This window comes from Petaurus breviceps, unplaced genomic scaffold, assembly GCF_028583685.1.
Source record: "Petaurus breviceps papuanus isolate PSGF00001 unplaced genomic scaffold, PetGlider_PUasm1.0 81, whole genome shotgun sequence".
Taxonomy (NCBI): domain Eukaryota; kingdom Metazoa; phylum Chordata; class Mammalia; order Diprotodontia; family Petauridae; genus Petaurus; species Petaurus breviceps.
This window is the reverse complement of record NW_027186546.1, coordinates 9,204,177-9,222,264: the sequence shown is the minus strand read 5'-3', so window position 1 is coordinate 9,222,264 and position 18,088 is coordinate 9,204,177. Positions and strand designations below refer to the sequence as shown.

At 40.4% G+C, this 18,088-nt stretch overlaps 1 protein-coding gene across 2 annotated transcripts in view; it reads right to left on the bottom strand.

Annotated features, from left to right (window-relative positions):
* The window catches only part of LOC138176141 (trans-acting T-cell-specific transcription factor GATA-3), a 48,940-nt gene extending 35,662 nt beyond the window's left edge, over positions 1–13,278 (bottom strand). For both annotated transcript variants that reach the window (XM_069106911.1, XM_069106914.1), the window contains exon 1: positions 13,264–13,278. The gene's annotated coding sequence lies outside the window, so the exon portion shown is untranslated. The remainder of the gene's footprint in view (positions 1–13,263) is intronic.
* Between the last annotated feature and the right edge of the window lie 4,810 nt (positions 13,279–18,088).

The following is an 18,088-nucleotide window of genomic DNA, read 5'->3' as shown; positions in this document are numbered from 1 at the left end:
AAAGAGAAAAACATGCGAAGAAAAAGATAAAGACAGAAGATGCCAAGGGATGATAGGCAAATGTTTGAGCTCATGGTAGTTTGTGCCAAATTTGAAGAAGAGTACTGATGGAGGGGGGGGGGGTGGGGGGGAGGAGGGGGAGTGGGACCGTGAGAGAGCAATTGTTTGGTGTATTTATGAACAAGCCCAAAGGCTCTCAGAGCGAATAGACCTCGTATTCAGTTATCAACTTAAAAAACGTAAGCCTGTAACTGCGAGTTTTATTCCTATATGTATATAAGCTATCTAAACCTGCCTAAGTCAAAGCCGCCTAGGTAGATTTGATTTTCTCTCCTCAGTCCTACCTACCCCGACAGTCTCCCTCTTCCCAACATTTTAAACCATTGTCTTTTCGGTCCCTAAAGATTTAACCCTGAACTCAGCCTTGGCTCAAACATTTGCCTATCATCCCTTTCTACGTTTGGAGTTTGGACGTTGGTTCAGATAGATTGTTCCCATCTCTGAAAGAGACCTAGAGGTCGCACTCTACTCCCTCGTCCACTCGCAGAAACTCACCCTTTTCTTCCTATGTGTTTCTTTACCCAGTCCATTTTAGACCTCACTCTGAAGATGATTCTACCAAGAGAAGTTTATTTGGAGTTGGAGGTTAGTTTCTGAAGAAGTTAAGTTGAGAGAGGTTTTTTTGGAAGGACAGGGATTTAAAGGTCGATAAGTTCACAGGGTTCACCCTCAACCTGTTGACTTTACACTGCTGTAACTCCTCTGCTGCCCCGGACTCTGGACCTTAGTTTAGCTACCTTCCTTTCTCAAGGGCCAAGAAAACAAAAGTGGTCTCCAAGCCTCCCTCGAGAGCAGAGTAGGTTAGCCTTCCTTTTGGCCAGGGCTCAGAAGCTGGGGAGCTAGACAGCCACCTTGATTCTGGAGAGTTAGGCCAGTGAATTAAGTACAGAGGCTCATAGACCCCACCTCCTCTAATCTCTTATCCTGATGCATAAATGCCAGATCATTTGCTCCATCTGTCTTCTTTTTCTCCCTACCATCTTACTTCTCAACCTTTTCTCTCTTCTCCTGTCTATCGATATCAGACATTAAACTCATACTCCTTCCAGGAATCAATCCTATTTCACACGAGTCATATTGAAAGAACCCATTTCTTTATTCACTTTTCTCTCTCCCTTCGTACCCTCCACCCCTGCCTCCTATACGGAGTTCTTGCTGGCGACCCTCTGGTTGGCTCTGGCGAGTCTGACTGACTTTCTCCCTTCCTTTTCTCCTGACTCTAGGGAGTTTGGATATCTCCGGGTGTAGTGTGACTTCTTGGTAAAGTGATGGAGAAATCTGATCTTTCCTTCTTCCTCCTTCCTTCCATCACCTCAATTTTTTCTTTAGAAAACAAAGCCAATTAAGGTAGGAAGGAAACTAACCTACCATACAGATTGGACTTTTTTTTTTAAGAAAACTCTCACATAAATAAATGAAAACCTAGTTATTTAAATTTTTTAAAGGGCAAGCCAGATCAAAGACTTGAACGGAATGTGTGTGAGATCTAGTCCTTGCAACCACACTGGCCTTTAGGGCTCAGAAAGCTGCCACTTTGAGACAAATAAAAGAGTAGAAATAGTCCCAGATTATTCGGATCTCTAGATATATTTGGCAGTCCAGAGAAGCCAAGATGGAATAGAGTGAAAGCAGAGAATTTATAAAGGATAAACAAAACGAGATGGGTGATAAGGAGAAACAACGAAGTCAGTCAGTCACACTTTCCTAGGGGAACTGTAGAAATACAGAAGGGTTATTCCTGATCAGTGCACGTGCAGGCGAACGCACGCAACGTCTTAAATATGACTTTAATGAAGCCACAAGTCATTCTGTGAATGTTAAAGGCTTTCTGTCTCACTCTGATTCGAAGTCCTGGTCAAGTTGCATGCCCGAGTATGGCAGGCATTTAAGACAGAGGGAGAAAGCGACAGAAACAAACAAACAAAAAAAAAGTAGAGAGCGAAAGCGATGGAGGTGGGGGGAAAGAATACGCAATACTCCGTTATTTGGGGTCGACCTTCAAATACATTTCAAACTTTCCTGAAAGAACCCTATATCCAGATGGCTAAAGCCCACTTTGCCTTACCTGTGGGAAGACAGCCACTTGTAAGCTTTTAGGAACAACCTTCAAGAAGGATGCTGACCACACACATACACACTACACACAATCTCAAACGAATTATTCTCTCACGTCTTCTCACAATTACTGTTCGTGGTGGACACTGGTTTTTCCACATCACTGAATGGATGTGGTTTCGTCTATTAACCTCGGGGATAGCTAATATTAGGACTGGGGATCCGGCTGTTGAATAAGTGGTAACTAATGTGCTCTTGAATGGTATGAGGCGTTGGAGGGCCCTTCCAATTGGGGTTGTGCCGAAAGAGGAGTATATTGTCTGAACATCACCATGGTTGGTTACCACTTATATTCTTTAATACATTCAGTAAATTTTCAGAATCCACAAACCTCCGAAATCAGATAGATTGAGTTTAAATGAAAGAACCTCACCTTTGTGTTTGTGTTTTTTTAAACAAGGGATAGATTGGTAGAAGAATAATAGTTAAATCATATCTGGGTTTCTTTTATTTCTGCATGGATATGAAATTCATATGTTGCAGAGAGCCAAAAAGAGAACGTATAGCTAGGAATGATCGCTTCCAGAATTTTAATCTAATCTACCTATCACTATAGCAGCGTTGGGAGGGCATATTCACGGTTGTTCACAACTTCTGTGTTTCTATTTCACCCAAACTCGGACTGAAATTTTCCCAGGTATATTTTTTTTAAGGAAAAAAAAAGAGGGGTCCACTGGGCAGGTGAACACATTTAATTGGACTCATATAAGAGTTCTAATCTTCAGATCAGATTCAGTGAGTGTTATTTTGTTGATCGAGGAGAAGAAGGTGTGTGTACTTGGGGAAGCCTCTTCCATCACTAATCTTCATTCCTCCCCCTCCCCCCATTAAAAAAAAAAGCAGAACATTTCTATTAAATTCAACTTTTAGGTCAGTGATTTCAACTATGTATCACTGACAAAGCTACAAGGATGAAGGGGGGGTAGTGGTGAGCGGATGAGCATCTCAAATGAAGGTTTCAAAAATCAACTACTCGAAATGAAAAATACAGACGGACCAATTCCACCCGGGCGCCCTAAACAAATAGCCCCGTTTGCAAATTCCTATCAATTATTACGTGATGGGAAAAAACCTTATATGAAAATAAAGCACGTGAACGGGGAGAATTTTAATTAAATCTTACTGTGGATATAATAACATGGAAGTGATTTTTCATTCGGCGCTTGCCTGCTCACCAGTGTTTTATGGCGTTTTCTTGCCTCTGACTTTATTTTAAAATATTAGACGAGGTGGAGAATTATAAACGACTCCCTCCTTATCTGTGCTGCTCACATATCCAGGATCAGAGGAGCTGATTAAGAAAGAAGTCAGAGGCAACGTTGGATTCATAATGATTTGGAATAATGAATCCTTATCTCTGCTTTCCAGATTATCTGCCTTTCAGCTCCCAATGTTTTGTTACATGGGATAATTTATTGCATCTAATACATCACAATGAATCTGATGGTAGAAAGTGATGGCCGACGTTGTGAAAAGGGGGCCCTTATTTTTTATCCCGGGGCAATGAAACTGCTTTTTGCAGTTTTTAATTGGGAAAATATAAGGTAGATCTGATAATATATAAAAAAAAAAAAAAGAGGGGGGTATAATCTTGCCTGCTCGCGCTTTACCACGCTGCTCTTTAATTAGTGTGTCAATTTCAGGCTGAAATTAACAAGATCGACCTGAAACCGGTGCTTATTTTCTCCAAAGCTCCGAGATCCTAATTTTTAACATGATTTATTTTTATGAAAAAGGAGATAATTAATCATAAACACTGACTAAAGCACAGAGCCAAGTTAAGATAAAATGCCATTTGCATCTTTATATAAAAAGATACCAATAATGTTAATTTTCTCTGCAGCCTCCTCCCTCTCTCCTCATCTTTCCCCTCCTATGGATCCTCCTCTCCAGTCCCACTCATTCTTTTTCCAAACAAACTGGAAAGAAATCAATTCGAAGCTCTTGATACCACATTCTCTCTCTCTCTCTCTCTCTCCCTCTCTCCCTCTCCCTCTTCCTTTCCCTCTCCCTCTCTCCCTTTCCCTCTCTCTCTTTCCTTCTCTCTCTTTCTCTATCTCAAGAGACATTCATCATTTACTGTATTGGAGAAATACTGGTGCCTTTGAACATGCATAATTTTAATATGCTTCTTTTTCTCCAAGGATAGGTTCCCCAGTCTAGAGCCCAAGTTCCATCTCCCTCTCGAACTTCACCTTGTCCCCTGAGCTGTAATTTCAGTATTTGACTGAGACGTAGGTCTAGGTGTTAGGGGAAGTGGGAGAACCTGGCTTAGGTGCTTAATGAGCTACAAATAATAGTTTTCAGTAGTGAGAGGACAGGATAGCAAGCTCTCATCAGAAGGAGGAAGAAGTGCATTCAGATTCTCTCTTAAACTAACGCATCATTTAACCTCTCAGTGCCTGTAGACAATTCGCTAAAACTAGAAGTCTCAGAACAGTTTTGGTAGAGGGAGTTTCCTCCCCTGGAGTTACCTACACCAATAAAGTTACAGGTTCAGAACTACCACACACAAAATCTTCTCGGATTATTTATTTTCTAAGAAAATTTTGCCATTCTAAAGGCAATAGATGTCACTTAGAGCTGCTTTCAATCTAGATCATTCTGGATTCTGGAAATAGAAATCTGCAAATCTCTGTTGATCCCTTACATTCTGCTTTCTACTAAATGATCAATGCAAATATGTGATTCTCCCTCTCTGTCTCTCTCCTCCCTTCCCTCTTTTCCTCCTCCCTTCTTCCCTTTCTCTTCCCCTCTCTTCCACCTTTCTCTCCCTCCCTCCCCCTTGTTCATCCTGACGTCAGTTCATAATTTCCTGTTAATTGGCCGGGTCTCATCAAAATTATCAGAACCCCCCCCCCCTTTTTAGGTTGCAATTAAATTTGGACTTGAAAAAAATTTGATGTTTTCTTCTCTTTTTTCTATTCTAGGTGCTTGTCCAATGCCTCTCTACTGTTGTCTACACATTAGAACATTTCTTCAAGCATGGTAGGGTATGAGACTCACTTTAGAGGAGACTTCCCACCTTTTGACAATCTCTTGGAGGATACTGGAGTGGTGATGTGGTAGCAATTGTGATATGAGCAAAGAGGGAACAACCTGGGGGGGGGGGGAGTGAAGGAAAGGTAGCTTGCTGGGCCATTTCTATCTCACTCAACCCCAGGAAACAAAATTTCAGGCTATACTTTCACTCTCCAGATCCACATGTTTTCCCTCATCTTGTAATCTTCAAAGAGTGTGTCAGGAGCCATCCCTCTCCATTTTGAGATCCCAATTTCAGACCAATCCAGAAAGTACCAACAATAAAGCAAATAATTACAATGGAAAATTAAAGACTCTTGCCTCAGTTATGAACACATGCCATATTAGGTTTATCTCAGTAGGTGCTCAATAAATATGTTATGAATGTTTCAGGTGATTGGAAAAGGAGCTGGTGGTGGTGCTGGAACAAATAATCTGGGTAAATTTCCTGACCATTTCACCTTACTACCTTACTTCTGGCATTCAATTCATGGTCTCAAGGGTCTTGGTTCCATTCATGTGATTTCATTCTTTTCCCAATCTCTCTCTCTCTCTCTCTCTCTCTCTCTCTCCCCCTCTCCCTCTCTCTCCCTCCTTCTTCCTTCCTTCCTTGTACCAGCTTCCCTCTATTTATGACACACTGCTCTAGGAATTTCAAGTATCAATTATAAGTAATATTAATTTCCCAGCCCCCAACCAGTGAAGTACAGATGATCTGATAGGAATATAAAAACGGTGCTTCCCTAGATGAAACAGACCAGTGGAGCTTATTGGGCCGTTTCCCATGCCCAGATGAACATTCAATTTTCCGGCATTATCTCCATACTTAAACTCGCTTTCTCCATTTCGGTGCCAAGATAAATTTGCATAATATTTGCAGCTGTAATTAGCTGATGAGCATCTTCCAGACTCCCCCTTTTGTTTCTTCATGCATTTGGTCTTCCATTGATGCCATTTTTGATCTTTAATATTACAGGATTCCCGATAGAGAATTTTATATCTTATCTGTCCTGCTCCAAAAATCTGTTAGAAACAGAGAGGGGTGGAGGAGGGAGGGAAAAGAAGGGGGAGACTGGATGGAGAGGCAGAAGTAAGGAGGGATATCGAAGAATGAAGCTTCACTAAGCAGAGTTTGAAAAGGTTACATTGGAAGCAGGCATCTGTAGTGACAGAACAAACAAGATAAATGAGGAATTGTGAGAAAGATGGTCATTATTATGGACCACAATGAAGGACAGTATTTCCATGTATTGTAGGAGTTGGGGAGGGGAGATCATGAAAAAGTTAATTGGGAAAACAGTTGTAGACAGGACATTTCTTCCTCCTCCTCCTCTTCCTCCTCTTCTTCTTATTCCTTTTCTTCTTCTTCTTCTCCTCCTCCTCCTGCTCCTCCTCCCCCACCTCCTTTTCTCCTCCCCCCTCCTCTTCGTCCTCCTCCTCCTTCTATAATTCGGGAGAATGGTTGGTAACTACAACTATTCTGAGTGACGCATATTTGTCCATCAGGGTCCCCCCAACGGGAAACTGGAACTTTTTAAATCATGTGACTCCTCTATCTGTGAATCTATTTGTTTCTCATTAATAAAGAGCATCACTTCCCTGAACCTTGAAAACGCCACAGACATTTTTCATTCTTTTCAGTCGTTATTGAGAGAAAGAGACAGAGAGAAAGTGTTAGAGAGCCAGAGAGATAGGGGCAAGGAGGGAGACAGACAGACTGAGACAGAGAGACTTAGAAAATCACTTTTGGCGAGAGACTGAGCAAAACAAGGAAAAGTTTTTGTCCCTGGGTTCGTCGACTCTGTTATTATTGTAATTTCTTTCGAAATCAGGTGTTTGATGATTTCAGATAAAAAAGATAGCGTTAGAAAATGTTCCATCTGAAGGAATATTTGTGGGAATCTGGAGAACTAAGAAAAAGGGAGAAGGGAAGGCGGGGGTTGGGAGAATGAGGGGAGAGAGACGAGAAAGACTCGATTTTCATGCCAATCACTGGAACAAATAGCTAACATTTAACGTTTACACCCTAACTGGCGGCGCCCTGGCGCTCCAAGGACTCGTGAGCCGGGCTAAAATGTCCAGCAAGCCTTTGGAGAAAGCGAGTCTCCAGCTATCAGGTTCTCCTGATCTCCCTGCTTTCACAGGGCTTCGGTTTCAGGCTGGACTTGGCCAATGTCTGCTTTACTGCTGTGAGCTCCTAAATGAGTGTCAAGGAGGCAAATATCAAATAGCACTGAGGTCAAGGCGATTTGGTTAAACCATTCGGGACGCTTAGGATTTTAAACCTGTGTGGGACTGGGGGACTGGGAGGGGGGGTGGTGAAGAGGTGGAGGAGCAAGCAGAGGATGAATGAAGTCCGGCTGGGGAACGAAGAAAACCACTCCAAAGCCTGAGAGGGAGACTGGGAGAGGCTCAAACCCGCCCCACCCCCACACATTACACAGGAGTAGGGGGTGGGGTTGATTTTAAGGTTCCTAGATCCAGAATAAAAAGTTCCTGAAAAACTTCAAATGTAGCCAGTTTCCTAGATCCATGTGCAGAAGGGTCTTGGGGAGCCTTCTGTAGACTTGAGGTGATGGGGAACCGGATTTGAAGATGATTCATTGATGACCCTTTCTCTTACACACTCCATATTCCCTAATCTAGGTGCCAAGGCCCAGGAGCTTCTTCACCATCCTTCACCATCAAACCCTTCGAAACTAGAAATCCTTTATCTCACATTTTATGAACCAATAGTCCTATTACACACTTGATGGAGAGGGTGGGTAGGTAGGTAATCTGAGGTAAATGCCCTGATTTCTTATTTAAGTGAGATTACCTCCTGATAGGTAATCACAGAGCACAGCTCCCAAACTTCTCCCAAACTCCTTAGCTCTTATTCCTCAGGATCACTATCCTTTCCTTCCTTCCTTCGTTCCTTCGTTCCTTCCTTCTTTCGTTCCTTCCTTCCTTCCCTTCTTCCTTCCCTTCTTCCTTCTTTTCTTCCTTCCTTCCTTTTTTTCCTTCCTTCCTTCCTTCCTCCCTTCCCTACTTCCTTCCTTCCTTCATCTATCTATCCATATATTCATTAATTCATTTATTAAAGCAAAGTGACGTTCTTCCAGGCTTTGTCTTTTAGAGACTCCCAAGGAATGCAAAAGCAACCCTTACCCAAAGAGATGTAGCCTTTCCAGAACGAGAGTGTTAGTTAAAGATAGGGAAGAGATTGAAATCAGTTAATGAAAATGAACACATTAGGACAACTAAAAAAACATTTTTTTAAGTTCAAAAGGAGGCATATATCAAGCCATTTGTTTCTTCCTGTATGAGTATGTGAGTGAATTGTGTATATGACTAGATATCACTTCATGTATGCATAAAGGGTGTGTGCATATACTGGATGCATTATTGGGTTTACTTTCTCCAAATTGGTTTGAGGACAGGAGCAAGACAGGAAACCACATGGTCCCAAAAAACAGGAAGGAGAAAAAAAGGCCTGGTTCTGTTTTTGTGGGGTTTTTTTTTTTTTTACTAGTCCATCTCATGTCTTTCTTTTAACTGTTTGGACCCATTTTCCCATTTGCTCCATCCCAAGAGTAGTCCGTGTTCAGTCCCTAATTCTCAAGGTCAGCTGTGCTTCATGTTAAAATGAATCCTCGACTCTTCCCTGCTGTACGGTCTGGCACCTGCAGAGTTTAGGGGTCAGCATAGACACTAGTGTCAGAAAAGAAAGAGGGGAGGGGGAAGGGGTCCCATAAAGACCAAGGGACTAAGTGACTGGAAAGGAGAGACTTCGAAGGGTGTGTGTTTTCTTAAATAAATGCCTCTAATGTGATTCTTTCTACCCCACTGTGTTCTTCTCAATGATAGTGGGGAAAAAGAATAATCATGATGTGACTTTATTTTTTCTTTCCCTCTCAAATTAAAAAAAAAAAAGGAAGGGGGGAAACCACCCAAACCCCACTACCGTTTGGTTTCCGGAGAAATTCTCAAATAGAGCAGTGTAATTTCTCAGTTGATTTTGATTGACATACTGTCCCTGGGATCATGTGTTAATCCCTTCTTCACTCAAGCCTTTTCATAACTCATTTCTCTCTTGCTAGATGGGGACTCTGATGGTTACCGAGGCAACGATGATAGCACTAAGCTATTTCCCTCTCTGCAAGGAGACCATTATTCCGCATGCATAGGCCATTTGCAACAAAGGTCGTCACAAAGTCATCCACAACACAGCACACGTTTATTAAACTTTTATTCTTCTTTTTCTTTCTCTCTCTTTCTTTTCTTTTTTCTGTTTCTTTTCTTTCTCTTTTCTTTCTTTTTTCCCCACTTAATACAAAATCTGGTTCATACTTGTAGCAGAGGTATCATTGTCCTGTACTGATTTAGTAATAACTCTACTACAGGGCATTGTCCACTTACACCCACCACCTGAGAGCTTTTCATCAAATGAGACCATTTCCCCATTTTAACCCACCTTTGGGATAAGTAGTGTATTCATCCCCATCTTCCATTGGTCTTTTGGGTTCTTCAATGACTTGGTCAGAGGTGCAACTGATTGCTTTGGAAAAGGAGAGACCATGGCAGCAAAGGGAGAGTTATACTGATGTGGATTGTGGAGAACTCAGTACCAGTCACATCACGGCTAATAGGAGCTTTTTGACAGGTCCATCTTCTTTAAATGCCCTTAGAAATAAAATTTCCCCCACCTTTGTCCCAACACTCCCAGATTTCTCCATTCTTCAATATCCTACTTCTTCTCTCAGTCTTCTGCCCTCTCCCTCTCCAAGATTTGTTCCCACCAGGTTACCTCCTTATACAGGTCCAAAATATAAAGAGTACAATGACCCTCCTCCCCACCCCCACTTTGTTCTTCCCTTCCTCCTCTCTTATCAATTGCAGTAGCTAAAACCACAGTGTCTTCAGATTTGGAGGTCTAGAAACCTTCCTTCTCTCCCCCCCCCCCAGTTGTCCAGGACCATTCTAGAGTCTACTCTTTTACAATCTGTGTGATTGTCTATATTTGCCATCAATCATCAATTATCATTGTAGCTTCAAAGTGAACTGGGTCCAGTGTCCAACCTTGCATGGAGACGATTCCACACATTTTCAAATCCCTTGAGAAAACTGATTTTTCCCAATCCCCAACTCCATCAAAAGAAATGGTTGATGGAATAGATGGAATCCTATACTCCATCCTCTGGACTTGGCCCTACTTGACTTTTTTTTTTTTTAATGACGAAGGAGAAAATGTTCCGCCTATTTTGGCAACCATCTATTTGGGTGACCAGGCCTTTCCTGGGAACTTCTGGATTGCTCCTGGTTGGGCAAAGCATGAAAGGAACTAAACTTTGAGCAATAAGAAACCAGGGAAGAGTCAAGCCCACAAGAGCAACCCAAGAAGTCTAGATGCCTCTTCACAACTCTCCTCCTTTGCTTTGACTGAACAAAGTGTAAAGTTCAGTTGTCTCTTTCCTCTGTCTCTTACTACTTGTATGACCGTGAGCAAGTCACAACCTCCCCAGGCCTCAATTTCTTTATCTGTAAGATGAGAGGGCTGGTCTAAGTTTGCCTCTAGGATAAAATATTAACTCCACTGCTTAGCTTTCCCTAACTTATCTTTCCAGATTGATCAGCCATTATTTCTTTCTCCTGAATTCTGCAGTGCAAATAAACTGTTCTCTGCTCCCCACACAGGACACTCTAGCCCCTGTCTCTATCTTTGGAAATGGTCAACTCCCAAGGCTGAACTGTGCTTCTTTACCTCGACTCATAGAGTTCCTCTATTCCTATAGTATTCAGCACAGGCATCATCTTCTACTTCTATCAAGCCTTTCCTGATCCCCCAAACCATTAATTATCTCCCTCTCAGTCTGCCTGGTATGTATTTGTATTATATTTTATATTACATATAGGATATGATATATCATCTTATATTTGTTGTATATAAATTTTATATGTACTTGTTTCCTCCATTTGAATGTAAGCTTATCTAAAGTAGGAAGTTTCATTCTTCATACTTGTATTTCCTGCACCTAATCTAAAGTCGTAGAGTGCCAGTCAGAAAGGTCTGAGTCCAAATCCGGCCTCAGACACTTGACCCTGGGCAAGTCTTTGCCTCAATTTCCTCATCTGTAAAATGAGCCAGAGAAGGAAATGGCAAATCACTCCAGTATCTTTACCAAGAAAACCCCCAAAGGGGTCACTGAAATGATTGAACAAACAAAAGTAAAAAGCCTGACATGGAATAAGTACTTAATAAATGCTTTTTGATTGATTGATCAAGTGACCTTTGAGGTCACTTTCAGTTCTAAATCCATTATCCAATAACATTCCCCTCCCAGGTATGCTGATCTTCAAATTTCAGACTGATGAAGTGGTTCAGAAGGGGCAGTTAAGTATAATGGCTCACATTTATCTTTCAGGTTTTTAAAGCACTTCCCCATACTTAATCTAAGAATTATTGCAAGGATTATTACCCTAATTTTGCTCAAAGAGGTGATATGATTTGCTTGTTTCACCGCTAAAACACATCAAAGCTAGATTTGACTCCTATTTTCCTATCTACATGTCCAGTTATACAAAGTTCAGTTAGACATGGGCACAAAGTTGCCCACAGGTCTTTGCCATTCAATGGTTACTGGAGCACCCTGCTTTGAAAACCATCCTGCCTTAGAGCTAGGCTAGTCAGACTGCCTAATGATAAATTCCCAAGTCTTTCAGGAAGGGCACTTTTAAAGGTAATCTTGTTCAGCTCTTTGCCCAAAGGCACCTACTAAGCCAGTCCAGTCTGGGAAGCTGCCACTTTTTTTTCCTATTAAGGGAGGAGTCTTTTCAGATGGAGTTGGGGGTGGGGAGTGAGAAGAGAAAATGAGAAGCTGGAAAGGAATAGAGGAGGGGGTGGCGGTATTAAGAGAATAAGTTTTCAGGTCAGCAGGTGTAATATGGCCTAGAGAGAGAGCTCTCAGGCTAAAACATTCCCTCCCTGATAATGGGCACCCGGCTCCAGGAGAAGAGCAATCTAAACCGCCGGATCATCTGTCAGCCCTGGGTAGTAACGGCGCCCTTAGGGAGCACCGGAGGCCACTAAGGACTGGTTTGTCACTTGCAGATTCCAATTTCCCCCATTCCTGCTCCCAATGAGACAGTCGGAGGGCTCTTTGTTCAACTGCTGAGTAAGCAGCTTCTGTCTAAATTGCAGCACCACATACTCTGGACAACCAGCAGCAGCACTGGCCTTCATGATTCAGGACATCCTGTTGGGCGATCTCAGTGTGGGGCACAGCCCAAGGGGGGTATAGACCCCCACAACTCCCGAAAGTAATATAATGTTCTTAGGACGAAAAAAGAGAAATCCTTCTGGAAGAAATCAGCTAGTGCTTTACTTACAACATTTTAGCCACCCAGCTTTTCCTAGGCTCTGTGCAACCTGGGATAAGACTGGGGTACTAGGAAAAGAAGGAGAAAAAAGAAAAAAGGAGAGAAAAGGAAAAAAAATGATTAAATATTTTTTCCATCTTTTTGTCACCTAGTAAACTACAGACAGTTTTTCCTTTTATAAAAGGAAGTGTATGGGAGGGGGCCAAGGGTAAAAAGAATAATAGCAATTAATATTTACATAGAACACAGCCATTTTATTGTACAAAACTTTATTTTTCCCACAATGACTCTGAGGTAGATGGTGCAAGTGTTATTGTCTTTATTTTATGGATAAGTAAAACTAAGTCTCAGAAGGGATGATTTTTCCATGGTCACACTAGTGATGTAAAGAATGGGGACTTGAGTATGGATCTTCTGACTCTAATTACTAGACTTTTCTCACTTTATGATACTGCTAAAGTGAACCTGTTAGAAGCCTGGCTCGAGAGATTCATGCACAGTGGCCCTTGGCAGGTGTCAAAGTACAGAGGAAGGAATAAATAAATGTGAATTTATAAACATTTTAAATTAGTTTTTATCAACATCTTTGCTTTTTCTTGTCTCATCTAAATTTCTCCCAATATCTCTCCCCTTAAGCCACCCCATATAACAAAGAATATTTTTAAAAGAAAAAAAAGGAAGAGAAAAATCAGCAAAACCAATTAATACATTAAAAAATTTTTTTTGATATGTGCCATGTTCTACATTCATAGACTTCCCACCTTTGTAAAGGAGTGTGTGGGAGGTGGTGGGCATGGGGAACTCCTCACATCTCTTCTTTGGGACCACATTGTTCTTTGTAATTCTTCAGCATTCACTTTCAATTGTTTTGTGGTTATTCTTTCAAATGCGTTTTGTTTTTGTTTTTTAAAGAAGGGAGAGTGACATTGCCCAAATCAGGGGGACACACTGGTATTGTTCAGGGAAACAGAAGGAATAAAAAGTATGGTGTTTTCATTTTTTTAGAGTAGTTATTATAGATGGTCAGACTCTCAGAAATAGGTAGCAGGTATAGACTGTATAACTTCTCTGCACTCAAGGTCTAATCCCTAAACCTCTTTCCTGACTGATCCTTTTTCCAAAGCACCCAAGAAGGTTCTCCTTCAAGAGATGCAAGGATATGCCATGGAAAGTTCTACAGAAAGCAGGAAGAGAAAGAACAAAGTTCTGTTGAGGTCCTGATCCTCTCTAGAGAGTTTAGGGAATCTAAGAGAAGGGAAAGCCTTTGGCTATGAAGGTTGGTCATTTTATAAGGCAGGACAGGGAAGCCTTAGAGTCTTTAGAAGCCAGGAAACTTAAAAGCATAGTCAGCTTTGGAGGGTATTAGAGTCTCATTTGGAATAAGGGGGGTTAGCAGGTGAATGGTTGTGGTAAAATAGAGGAAGAATCCAGTAAAGGAAGCATTGGGGAGAGATTCTGACACAGGATCAAAAATTTAGACCTGGAAGGCACCTCAGAGATCACCTAGTCCAAGCCTTTACAAAAGAGGAAATTGAGGCCCAGAGAGATAAAGTGACTCACCCAAACCCACATGGATTTAGAAGCAGAGCTCTTGAAATGCCAATCCAGAACCTGCTTGATTACATAGACAGTGTTCTTTTCTCTTCCCCCCTTTACGGACTTAGAGTGCTAAATGGGGCATCTAGTGGCTTAGTGGATACAATGCTGGGGTTAGAGTCCAGAAGAACTGAGTTCAAAACAAGTCTCAGGTGCTTATTAGCTTTGTGACCCTGGGCAAGTCATTTAACCTCAGTTTTCTCCATCTGTAAAATGGGGATAATAATAGCATCTACCTCCCAGGGTTGTTGGGAGGATCAGATGAGATTTTATTTGTAAAATGTACTTAGCACAATACCTGGAACATAGTAGGTATTAAATAATAGCTATCATCATCATCATTATAAAATGGCTTGTCTAACTCTGGAAGTATTTGGGTTGTCCTATAGCACTTTGTAGACTTGGATACTTTTTGTTTGGGTCATTTTTATCTCTGAAATATTAGACATTCAGAGACCATAGTATGTATACCATAGCTCCCTTTCAGCTAGAGTTGTGTTGGTAAATATTTAACAATCAGATCTCTGAGGGGAAAAGTGTACACAGGACACTCTTTTAAGTTGAATCTACATTGTAAACATTTTCTGTGTCACTTGCATTGAGAGACAATCAACAAAAGAATAAATTGGGCCCTGATCTGTAGTTTTTGCTGACTTCAGGGATATAAAGGCTCACTTTGAACATTTAACAATCAACTTGGTACAAGCTGGCTACAGGACATCTCTGCTAGATGTAAGTATATGATTCTGTTTCCAAATCAATCACCTTATGGAGTTCCCAAATGGGGTGGGGGTGGTAAGACAAATCACACAGACCCTAATACCTTATCTTACAGTATCTACTACTGAAATGTCCTAGAAGGAAGGAAAGAAATGGAGGGAGCAATGGAGGAAACTCTGGATTCTAAATCTTATTTGACTTATGACTCTCACCAATGTGTTTGACTTAGTTTCTACCCACAAAGTGGGTAGATAATACTGTTGACTGACAAGTACTTAATTGAAAGAACTGTTGCACCAATGTTCTAATGTTTAGGCATGTGATTAGGCATGAGAGCAGCTACTTTGAAAATTCCTTGAAACCACAGAAGCCTGAATTTTAGCGTTTCTGTATGAGATCTTAATTTTATATGGTTTGGTGGGGAATTAGCATTCCCTTTCCCTTTCCCAACCTTCCTCAAAGAAAACAACCCAACAAAACAAAGAATAGTTTTATTCAAAGTCAGAGCTTTGCTTGTCCAGAATATACTTCAGTATATTCTTCTGGTGTAGAAATGAACTAAATCTAGATATGCAGTGATGTTTCTTAAAAAATAAAATAAAATTGAAATGGATTTGTAACTTGAAAGAGAAAGAACATTCCCATGAATGAATATATGGCAGGTATCTAAAAACCCTTTACACTAATTGATGGACTCTCTATATATCACCCTAGATAAAGGGCCCTGAGTTGTAAATGCTGATATTTAGAACATCCTGATAATGCTTTGTTAACAAGAAGATAACAGAAGAGCGAGATATGCTTGTTTAGCTGCCTATAGATAAACCCAATAGGTCTTTGTTAACTTTTCTTGACTGATGGCAACCACTAACCATGATAAATAATAGGGGAGCCCAGAACTTTACTTTCACTACTAAGAGTGGGAATGAATCACAATTTTCACTATGAAAAGGAATGGAATCTCTTTGGAGTGTGATCATATTTTTAAAATCTTAAAAAACAGGGCATATTATGCCAGCAATGACTGGTCTATAAATTTTGTAAATCATCAGCCAAACCTCTGAAACAATCTAACTTTTTCTGCTTTTTTTGAGAGGGCATGCTGTGCCCTAATCATAACACCCAAGTAAGCCTAAATTTTGGAGACTTCACAAAAATCTGACAAATACCTTGATAAATCAATAAAAATTGACTAGTAGCTGGAAAGCAGGAAAAAAACCAAACTGTGTCCTCCAATATCCAATAAAGCATATGTGGCTGCCAAGGGAATCAGTTAACATCCAGACATATTTTTCACCCTTTTCTCTCATTTCCTTAGTCTCTCCCTGATCTCCCTCCTTTCACTCCAAGGTAGTAGTTGTTAAGTCAATTTCAAGATGATTAGAATTGTTGTTAAATGTGAATTTGCTTTTCAAAGACCAGTGGGTGATGACTAAGCTATTTTAAAATGTATTTGCCTGATGTGTATGTGAATGGGTATGTGCAAATCAATTCTGGACACTTCATTATTCTAAATGTATGGGGATAAGAGCATATGAAACTATAAAACTTCAAGTGATACTCCGTCCCAAACCTATGCAAATTAAAGACTACAGATTAACTCACCAAAGGAAGCTTCCTAAACTCTGTTAGAGACTAACCTCTTATGCTGTTAAAAGAAACTGTATTAGAGTGTTATCTTGAATGCAATCTTTTAAAATAAAGCAGTCATTTTTACTGAAAACATCATTTGAATTTTTATCATGCTGAAAAGCAAGACTGGAGAAAGGTTTGACCTGATCATACAGTCTTTCCTAACCTCCAGACTAATCAATTTCGATGGAAAAAGTGATATTGGGCCCGTGAAGCTAACCAGATTTGCCAACAGTAATAATGGAGGTCCTGGGTGAAATGATATTTGAGTCAATTTTTAAAAATGAAAAGGAAGACAATATTAATGTAGAAAAATTATTACTCTCAAAAGTCACAGGTTAAATGTGTTTTAATAGGGAGATGTTTTGGGTTGTTTTTTTTTTTTTAGATAAGACAAAAATAAGGAGCTACTGTATTATTTCAGTTCTCCTTTTTGGTTCTAAGAGAAAACATTTTCATTCTTACAAATGGTAGCTTAGTACTGAATTAATCAAATTTGGTTACATTCAACCAGAGATTTCCCCTAGACTTAAGAGAACACAAGTATTTCTTAATAACAGGAGGGTTTTATTCTAGTAATGGGATAAAATCCTGATATCTGTTGGCATTTAAATGCCTTATGAGATATTTGAACACTGATTGTTGAATAGTTCATTTATGGGCTTCTGATAGATTACATAAAGAGAGTTCACTTCCATAAAATCATTATGTGGTTTCTATTAGATTAGATAGGAAAGGTTTGGGGAATTTGATATGTTTACTTTCATGTTAGTATTATTCATCACCTCTCACTTGGACTAGTGAGTAGACTTCTAGTCAGGCTTCCTGACTCTCCCTACTCCTTACAACTCCCAATTAGTTATTTTCTTTCTTTATTTTTTTCTCTCAGATGAGTTATTTTCTTAAAGCACAGATCTAACCACATCGCATCCTTACTCAATAAGTTTCAGTGCTGCTCTATTACCCCTAAGATCAATATAAACTCCTGTTTGGCATTTAAAGCTCTTCACAACCTGGTATCAACCAACCATTTCAAACTTATTTGCATGTTACTTTTCTTCATATACCAGATGAAACATACTGTCCCCTCTTACCCTCTACTTCATTTCCCCCACTCCTACCCTCTTAGAATCTCTAGTTTCCTTCAAAGCTTAGCTCAAATTGTCAATGTCTAACATGAAACTTTTCCTGATCTACACCACCCCTGGCTGCTAGTGCCTGCCTCCTTTTCTCCCTCCCAACTGTCTCATATCTATGTCTATATGTACATGTTGTTTCTCCCAACTAGATTAAAAATCCACAGGCAAAACCTTTCACTTTTGTCTTTGCATCTGAGCGTCTAGCACAGACTCACGCCTTAGTAGCCACTGCATAAATGCCTGTTGATTGATTTAGTGCCCATCACCGAGACAAAATAGGTTGGATTTGCTACACAGTAGATGAATCAGTCTGTCTTTCTTTTATTTCTTCTTCTTCTTCTTCTGTATCTGGGACTTCATTTGTTTGAGGAACTCCTGGTGAAGAAATTCTCTTTCCCAAGGGCGATCAGTTATTGTTATGCAACTTGAGTTTTAGAGAATTGCTT